Below are 8,257 nucleotides of genomic sequence, written 5' to 3' on the forward strand. Positions count from 1 at the left end.
TCTGAATAGTGTGATGAAATCTCATGCCATCTACTCCATCCTGCCCCGACTTGAATAATCTCTTTGTCTTGCATATCCATGCAGTAGGCACTACCCTCCCGTTAGTCACTTAGTAGCTATCTGGGTGATCAAGACTTTAACTGTCATGGTATTGCAGTTCTTATGTTCAAGGAATGCTTATTTTACTTTTATTACAGTACATTGTTGTAATTGATTATTATTTATTGTTGTTAATTTCTTACTGTACTGACTTTACAAATGAAACTTCATCATAGGTATGTATATGTACATATATATACAAGAAAAAACATAGTATATATAGAGTTTGGTACTATGATTGGTTTCAAGCACCCCCTGGGGGTCATGGAATCCATCCCTCATGGATAAAAGGGGATCACTGTGGAGCTAATAGGATTTGCTGATAGCTTGAATGCATTTTGTGAGAAATAAAATAATAGACAATCTTGCCTCCAATTATTTTGTCCAGAAGGATGAAATTGACCATTACTGAGTGAAAAGGACTTGTGGAAGGATCAGGTTTTGGAATGAGGAATCGATAGTTTAATTTATAAAATATTAAATTCAATATTATTGTTAGACATACAATAGATGGCAAGTATGTAAGTGAACATTGGACTCTAAAGTTTATAAGAAAAGTATTGGCTGGTGATATAAATTTGAGTCATTGGTATATAAATACAGACATATGCCATGAACGTTGCACTGGGTGCAAGTTGAAAAGAAGAAGAGAATCCAGCAAGTAAGATTGAGACATAACAGCCAGCAGAATAAAATGAAAACTAAGAAAGTGTGATATCCCAGAAATGAAGTGAAGAAAGACAATGCTATATATGCTCTATAAATATACACACACTCACACATATACATATTTATATAAATGTACAAATATCTATTTATAACTTAATGTGCATATACACATGCACACATACATAGATATATATGTATATAAATACATTAAAAAATGCCTGGATGGTCCAGGAAGACGGAGTGACCAATTTTGCCAAAAGCTACTCAGTGGTTTATTAAGATCAGGACTGACAAAGTACCATTGAATTTTGCAACATGGAATTTATAGGTGGCCTTGACAACAGCAGGATCAGTGGATTACAAGGGATGAAAGCCTAATAGAAGTGGATTCAAGAAAATAGGAAGAATGTAAGTGAAGGCACTCACTACAGGAAATTAGTTTGAGAATTTTGCTAAAAACAAGGCTAATGCCTCCCCAGGGGGAAAAAAGTGTTACATGTAATGGTATCATTGACCAGTTAGAACCAACAAAATAGACGTAAATACAACAATATAAATATGTTTTTAAAGGTAATAGGACACAGAATGATATATTTAGCACAATACCATTTATTTAGATATAAAACTAAAGCTCACAAAATAATGTCTCCTCCTTACCATGATCTCTATGCCCAGTGTCATCCTCAAATATAACCATTGTCATTGATGTCCATCCAGGAATAAACACACACACACACACACATACACAGACATGCACACAACACACTATTTTTGGTATAACTGACTCTTAGTTCTGCCATTCCCTAATATTATCTTTAACTGCATGGGCAAGGTAGAACTGCCATTATGTCCATGTTCTACTTCATGAATAGATGGGAAAAATACTCTAGGGAAGGTCATTTTCTATCATTTAAGATAGTCTGGAATTCAAGTACCTGACTTCTATTCCCATTTCAAAAACCCCAAATTAGACACATGGCCACTCCTAGCTGAAACTTACTGTCTGAGAGTTAAGGTGAGACAACTATAAGAGCTTAAGAAAAGACGTGATAAAATATCATCAAAAAACAGAAAAGTAAATTGATGGGAAACAATATAATTGCAGATAGCATTTGTCTTAGTCTGTTATTGTTGCTATAAACAAATAACTGAGAATGGGTAATTTTAAAATAAAAGATGTTTATTTGACTCTCAGTTTTGCAGGCTGTACACGAAGCATGGTGCGAGCATCTTCTTGGCTTCTGGTGAAGGCCTCAGGCTACTTCCATTTGTGATACAAGGCGAAAGGGAGCCAGCATGTGCAGAGATTACATGGTAAGAGAGGAAGCAATGGAGAGAGAGTGGGGAGGTCCAGGATGGTTTTAAGAACCAGCTCTCACAGGAACTGCGTAAGGACTCACCCCTCCCAGAAAAAAAAAATTAATCTATTCATGAGGGATCCCCCCTCATGACCCAAACACCACCCATTACACCCTCATCTCCAACACTGGGATCAAATTTCAACATGAAGTTTGGGGGAACAAACATTCAAACTACAGTGTTCCACCCCTGGCCTCCCAAATCGCATGTTCTTCTCACATGCAAAATACAATAATCCCATTCCAACAGTCTCCAAAATTGTAAAAAATCTGAAATCCAAAGGCTCTTCCAAGATTCAAGGTTAGATCCTTCCAGCTATGAGCCTATGAAATCAAAACCAAGTTTTCTTTAACTTCCGAGATATAGTCATTTGATAGGCATTTGGTGAATATTCCCATTCGAAAAGGGAGAAATTTTCCAAAAGAAAGGAGTAAAAGGCCCCATGAAAGTCCAAAATCCGACAAGGTAGACATTAAATCTTAAAGCTCCAAAATAATCTTTGACCCCATGTCTTGCATCCTGGGCACACCGGTGTCAGGAGTGGGCTCTTAAAACCTTGAGCAGTCCTATGACCATAGCTTTGCTGGTTGCAAACCACAGGGCTGTTCTCACAGGTTGAAGTTTAATTCCTGTGGCTTTTCCAGGCTAAGGTTGCACACTGCTTGTGGTTCTACAATTCTTAGGTTCTTAATGCAACCTCACTCCTGTGATTCTACTAGGTATTGCCCCAGTGATGACTCTCTGTGGCCGCTCTTTGTCTGCCACAGAGAAGAGAAAGGTGCATGCCTCCTCCTGGGCACCCAGGATTTCGCATTCATCCTCTGAAATTTAGGTGGAAGCCACCAAGCCACCACCACTCTTGCATTTTGGGCACCTGCAGACTTAGCACCATGTGAATGCTGCCAAGGGTATGGCTTGCACTCTCAGGCGTAGCAGCCCAAGCCATACCTGGGGCCATTTGAGCCACAGCTGGTGTCAGAGCAGGTGGGATGCAGGAAGCAGCATCTTCAGGTGGTGCAGGGCAGTAGCACCCTTGGCCTATACCCTAAAACCATTCTGTCTTCCTAGGCCTAGGGGCTTCTTTTGGGAGGGGAAGCCTCAAAGATCTTTGAAATGCCTTCAGGGCCTTTTTCCCATTGTTTTGACTACTAGCACCAGGCTATAGTCAGGTTAATTGCTTTTAGCAACCAGTTGTTGTTGGGTTTTTCTCTGAAAACGCTTTCCTTCTCAACCATATAGTCAGGCTTCTAATTTTTGTTTAATTTTTATGTTGTGTTTTCCTTTTAATTATAAGTTATATATTTACATCATTCATTTGCTGCCATATCCAGTCATAAGTTGTTAAAAGTAGCCACACCATTTCTTTGCTTCTTAGAAGCTTCTTCGATCTAATACCCTAGATTATCGCTCTTAAGTTTGGCCTTCCACAAAACCCTAGGACATGAACGTAATTGCCCCTGAGTTTTTTGCTACAGTGTAACAAGGGTGACTTTTGTTCCAGTTCCCAGTAAGTTCCTCATTTCCATCTCAGATTTCATCACCATGGACTTTACTGTCTGTATTTCTGTCAGCATTTTGGTCACAATCACTTAACTGATTGTATTAGTCCATTTTTACACTGCTATAAAGATACTACACAAGAGTAGGTAATTTAAAAAGAAAAGAGGTTTCATTGACTCACAGTTCCACATGACTGGGGAGGCCTCAAAAAACTTAAAATCATGGCAGAAGGGGAAGAGGCACATCTTACATGGCAGCAGGTGAGGGAGATATTTCCACACAGGAAATATCCTGGGTATTGTATTCAACCAGGGTGTGTTTGCCAAAGAAGTATAAAAAATTGAGAGAGAAGCAAACGAATCATAAATTTACACAAGGGAGTGATTATAATGGTTGACCATTTCATAGACAAACAGTTTCATAGAAGGTCAGTCAAGAATTCACCAAATATCATAAACTTGAAAAAATGTGGAGCCATGAGTTGAACCTAGATCAACCTGATGACAACTTCTGACCTTATGACATTGTAACACATAGGATTATTGCTTTAAGACAGAACTGAACAACACAGTTTGATGGATCGAATAAATCCTATGCATCAGGGAAGTAGATGTATAACTTTACATAAATAGTAGCCAACTATGTGACTTCACAATTAAGATAAAATGATATTTAAATAGAAAAATATGTGAATGATATCGAATAAATTAAAAAGAGCTCCCTAATGGATCTACACAGGCAAGGTTCATGGCCTTAAAAAGTTCTTTGTTATCAGCAAGTGACTAGAGTCCAAGTACTAATTCTGTTAATGAAGAAACTGAGGTCTAGAAAATCTAAGGCAGGGCCAGAACTAGAACAGAGGTCTCCTGGTATCTAAGCTATCATTCTTTCTATTGCACCATGCAATATTAGAGGGCTTTGGTATAGCCCTGCCTAATACCAAGAAGATTGGACATATTCCCTTCATTCTGTTGTTTTAAGATATAGTCTCTGATCCTGTAATACAGCCACAGGGTTATAAACACTGATACCTAATAACTTTATTCTTTTAGCCTCTCCATGGCTCTGTGTCCTTTATCCTAAAGACTTATAGAGGTTAAGCATTCAATGTATTAATTCAACTATTTCAAGAAAACTGAGAGCAAAATAAATAAGGGATGATAATAGAAAAGCAGCAAGTTTTCACAATCTCCTAAGCAATTTTCAGGTGAAGAAGTCTGAAGATGAGCTTAAGAACTGTAACTGGTAGATAGTGCTTGTTGAATTTTTTCTTACATTGCTGAATAATTTCACGTTAGTCTGTGCCATTATGCATTTCTATCACAATAGGGGGAAAACATAAAACTAATGAATGTCATGCCTCGTTTGTCAAGATCTGAGTCATTAGCATGAAACATCTTTTATTGTGAATGCAATTTGGGAGATTCAATCACATTTTTACTATTTGAAAATACCCGAGTGGTTAGTACTGAGCCATTTTATTAATGCATTGAATATTAAAAATAATTTGACATCTGGAAAAGCTATTTGAGGCTACACGACTAAAAGGAAAACAATAAGATGCTGCATATTTTATTTGTACAATCTACAGTTTATCTTTTGGGAAAACAGCAAAGTTCTTATAAGAACGACTACTTCTGGGATGTCATATTGTTTTAAATATTTTGTAGAAATCGATTTCCATTTTCCTAGACACTTTTGTCAAGATACTGCTCTTGCAAGTATCAGGTGGGTGTCCTTCAGTGTAAACATCTCAGCAGATGAAGGAATCAGTGAACACACTGTTTAAGGCAATGAGCAAACTGGCTAATCCATATCTGGAGTGTCCAGCTATTGAGGCGAGAAAAAGGTTGAGGCAGTGAAAAAAATAAACCACTTGAAGGAAAGAAGAGGCATATGTCACACCTCCCTTTTCAACCCCTGTTTATGAAACTAGGAACCCTTGCCTCCATCAGAAGGAACCCTAAGCCCAGGGAAATGGAAATGGGCAGATGTTTTGGCAGGGTTCATGGGATAGTATTTTCTGTCCCATGTCGGATATGAGCTTTTGAATATTAGCATTCATGCCTGAATATTGAAATATTATTTGTAGATCTGGAAGAGAATGGGGTTGAGATCTGTCTAGACACATATGCATCACAGTTGTGTTGCCTGACTACAATGACTGGTTATTGAGCTATAAGTGACACAATATACCTCTGCAGGGGGGTACAGGAGTCTCTTATGTTAAAGATAATCTACCATGATGCATGTGGCAGATAAGACCTAAGGTGGCCCCTAGTAATTCCCACCTCCTGGTATTTGTGACTTTCTGTAACTCCCTCTCTGTGAGAGTGGGCATAATCTGTGATTTGCTTCTAACAAACAGATTTTGGCAAAAGCAATGGAATGTCACTCCCATGATTAGGTCACATTATATGGCAAAGCTGAAATGTTACATTATCTAAGACTCTTTATATAAATCTCCATCTTAGCAGACTAGAATTACAGACTCTGGGAGCTTGATGAAGCAAGTGGCCACGTTGAAGATACCCATGTAGGAAGGAACTGCAGTTGCCCTCTAGGATCTGTGGGCAGCCTGTAGCTGATAATAAAAAGCTGTAGCCCTAAATAATACAGCTGTAAAGAAATGAATTCTGCAGACACCTGACTGAGATTGGAAGTAAATTCTTTCCCGGTCGACCTTCCAGAAGAGATCTCAGTCCCAGCCAACATGTTGATTGCAGCTTTGTGAGATGCTGAAACAGAGAACCCAGCTAAGCCATGTCCAGACTCCTGATGCATGGAAATTTTAAGACAAGAAATGTGTGTGTTGTTTAAGATACAGAGTTTGTGCTAACTTGTTATGCAGCAACAGAAAACTAATACAATGCATTATATATGTTCACGAAATACCTTACAGTTTGTGGATTCACATATGGAGTATAAAAGGGTTTATGGAGAAAAGAGGATTGGAACAGACAACTTAAAAATCATGCAACTTCATTAAGAGAGCACAAACAAAAACAGCAATGATAAAATCCTGGAAAAGTCTTAAAACATATAATAAATTACTAACAAACAAAAAATATAAAAGTAAATATATATCTTAGCCTTACCCAAAAGGATTAAAGGTAGTTTGATGGAGGGCAGTGTGAAGAAGGGTCAAGACGGTTGAGATACGTAAGCAAAGGTAAAATGCACAACGATCTAGGAGAAGTGAGCAATAAGTACTTCCCAAGCAAGGCAGGTCATGTAAACCATTATAAAAAACAAGCTGGAGAATGGACATCACATACAGTATGTTAGTTGGCTAAAGAAGGTGTAACAAAGCATGATAGACTGTAAGGCTTAAATAACAGAAGTGTATTGTTTCATGGTCCTAGAAGCTATGGATCCAATATCAATATGTTAGAAAAGTTGATTTCTTCTGAGGCTATGAGGCAAGAATATCTTCCAAGGCTCTATCTTTTGATAAGAAATGGCATCTTCTCTTTCTTTCTTCACATCATCACTCTATGCATATGTCTGTGTCCAAATTTTCCCTTTTTATCAAGACAACAGTCATATTGCTAGGTCCCACCCTGATGATCTCAGTTTAACTTGATTATTTATGTAAAGACCTTATCTGCAAATAAGGTCACATTCTGAGCCACTAAGGGGTTAAGACTCAAACACATCTTCTTTTGAAGGGACACAGTTCACACCACTATATGCAGTAATAGACTCCTCTGTGGCTTGCTGGACTTACTTATGTCAATTTATTTACATTTGGCTGCTGTTACTTGGTGGTACAAAAGTTTAATCTACAATAGGGAAAAATAGAGTATAAACCAACTCAACTTTCCCATTATGTTGACATTATTACAAATCCCCACTATGGGAATCTTTCCTGTAACAGAACAGTCTAGAAAACATCTGTGCCCCCCTTTTATTCTTTCGGTCTCATATGATGACTTTGTATGTGTGGGTGTGTGTGTGAGAGAGAGACATTTACTGAGTGTTCACCACATTCAATTAAAATACAACATATTCTCACTCATGTGTGAGCTAAACATTGAACACACAAAGACATGAACATGGGAACAATGGGCATTGAGGACTACCAGAAGCCAGAGGGAGAATAAGGGTGTGGCATTAAAAACACATGGCTGGGTACTATGCTCACTACCTGGGTGATGGGATCCATACCCCAAACCTGAGCATCATGCAATATTCCCAGGTAACAAATCTGCACACGTATGCCCCTTGTCTAAAGTGAAATTTGGATTAAAAAAATATTTCTTCCTATCAATGAGCAGGCATTATACATTTTATTTTAGTAATTCCAGGATACCTCATACTTTTGGTTGCTTTTGTGAATTTTAAATTATTATAGCCTTACGTAACTGGCAGTGGCAGTGTGATAGAAACTTTTTGATATCTTGATGTTGTGTGCACAAGTTACTAAAGAAATCTTACTTTTCGCTGGATGTGGTGACTCATGCTTGTAGTACCAAAACTTTGGGAGGCTCAGGCAGGAGGATCACTGAAGGCTGGGAGTTTGAGGCCAGCCTGGGAAATATAGTGAGATTCAATCTCTACAAAAAATTATATATATATATATATATATACACACACACACACACACATATGTATATATATACGTGTG

Source organism: Rhinopithecus bieti, unplaced genomic scaffold, assembly GCF_001698545.2.
Source record: "Rhinopithecus bieti isolate Rb0 unplaced genomic scaffold, ASM169854v2 scaffold_24953, whole genome shotgun sequence".
NCBI classification, from domain to species: Eukaryota; Metazoa; Chordata; class Mammalia; order Primates; family Cercopithecidae; genus Rhinopithecus; species Rhinopithecus bieti.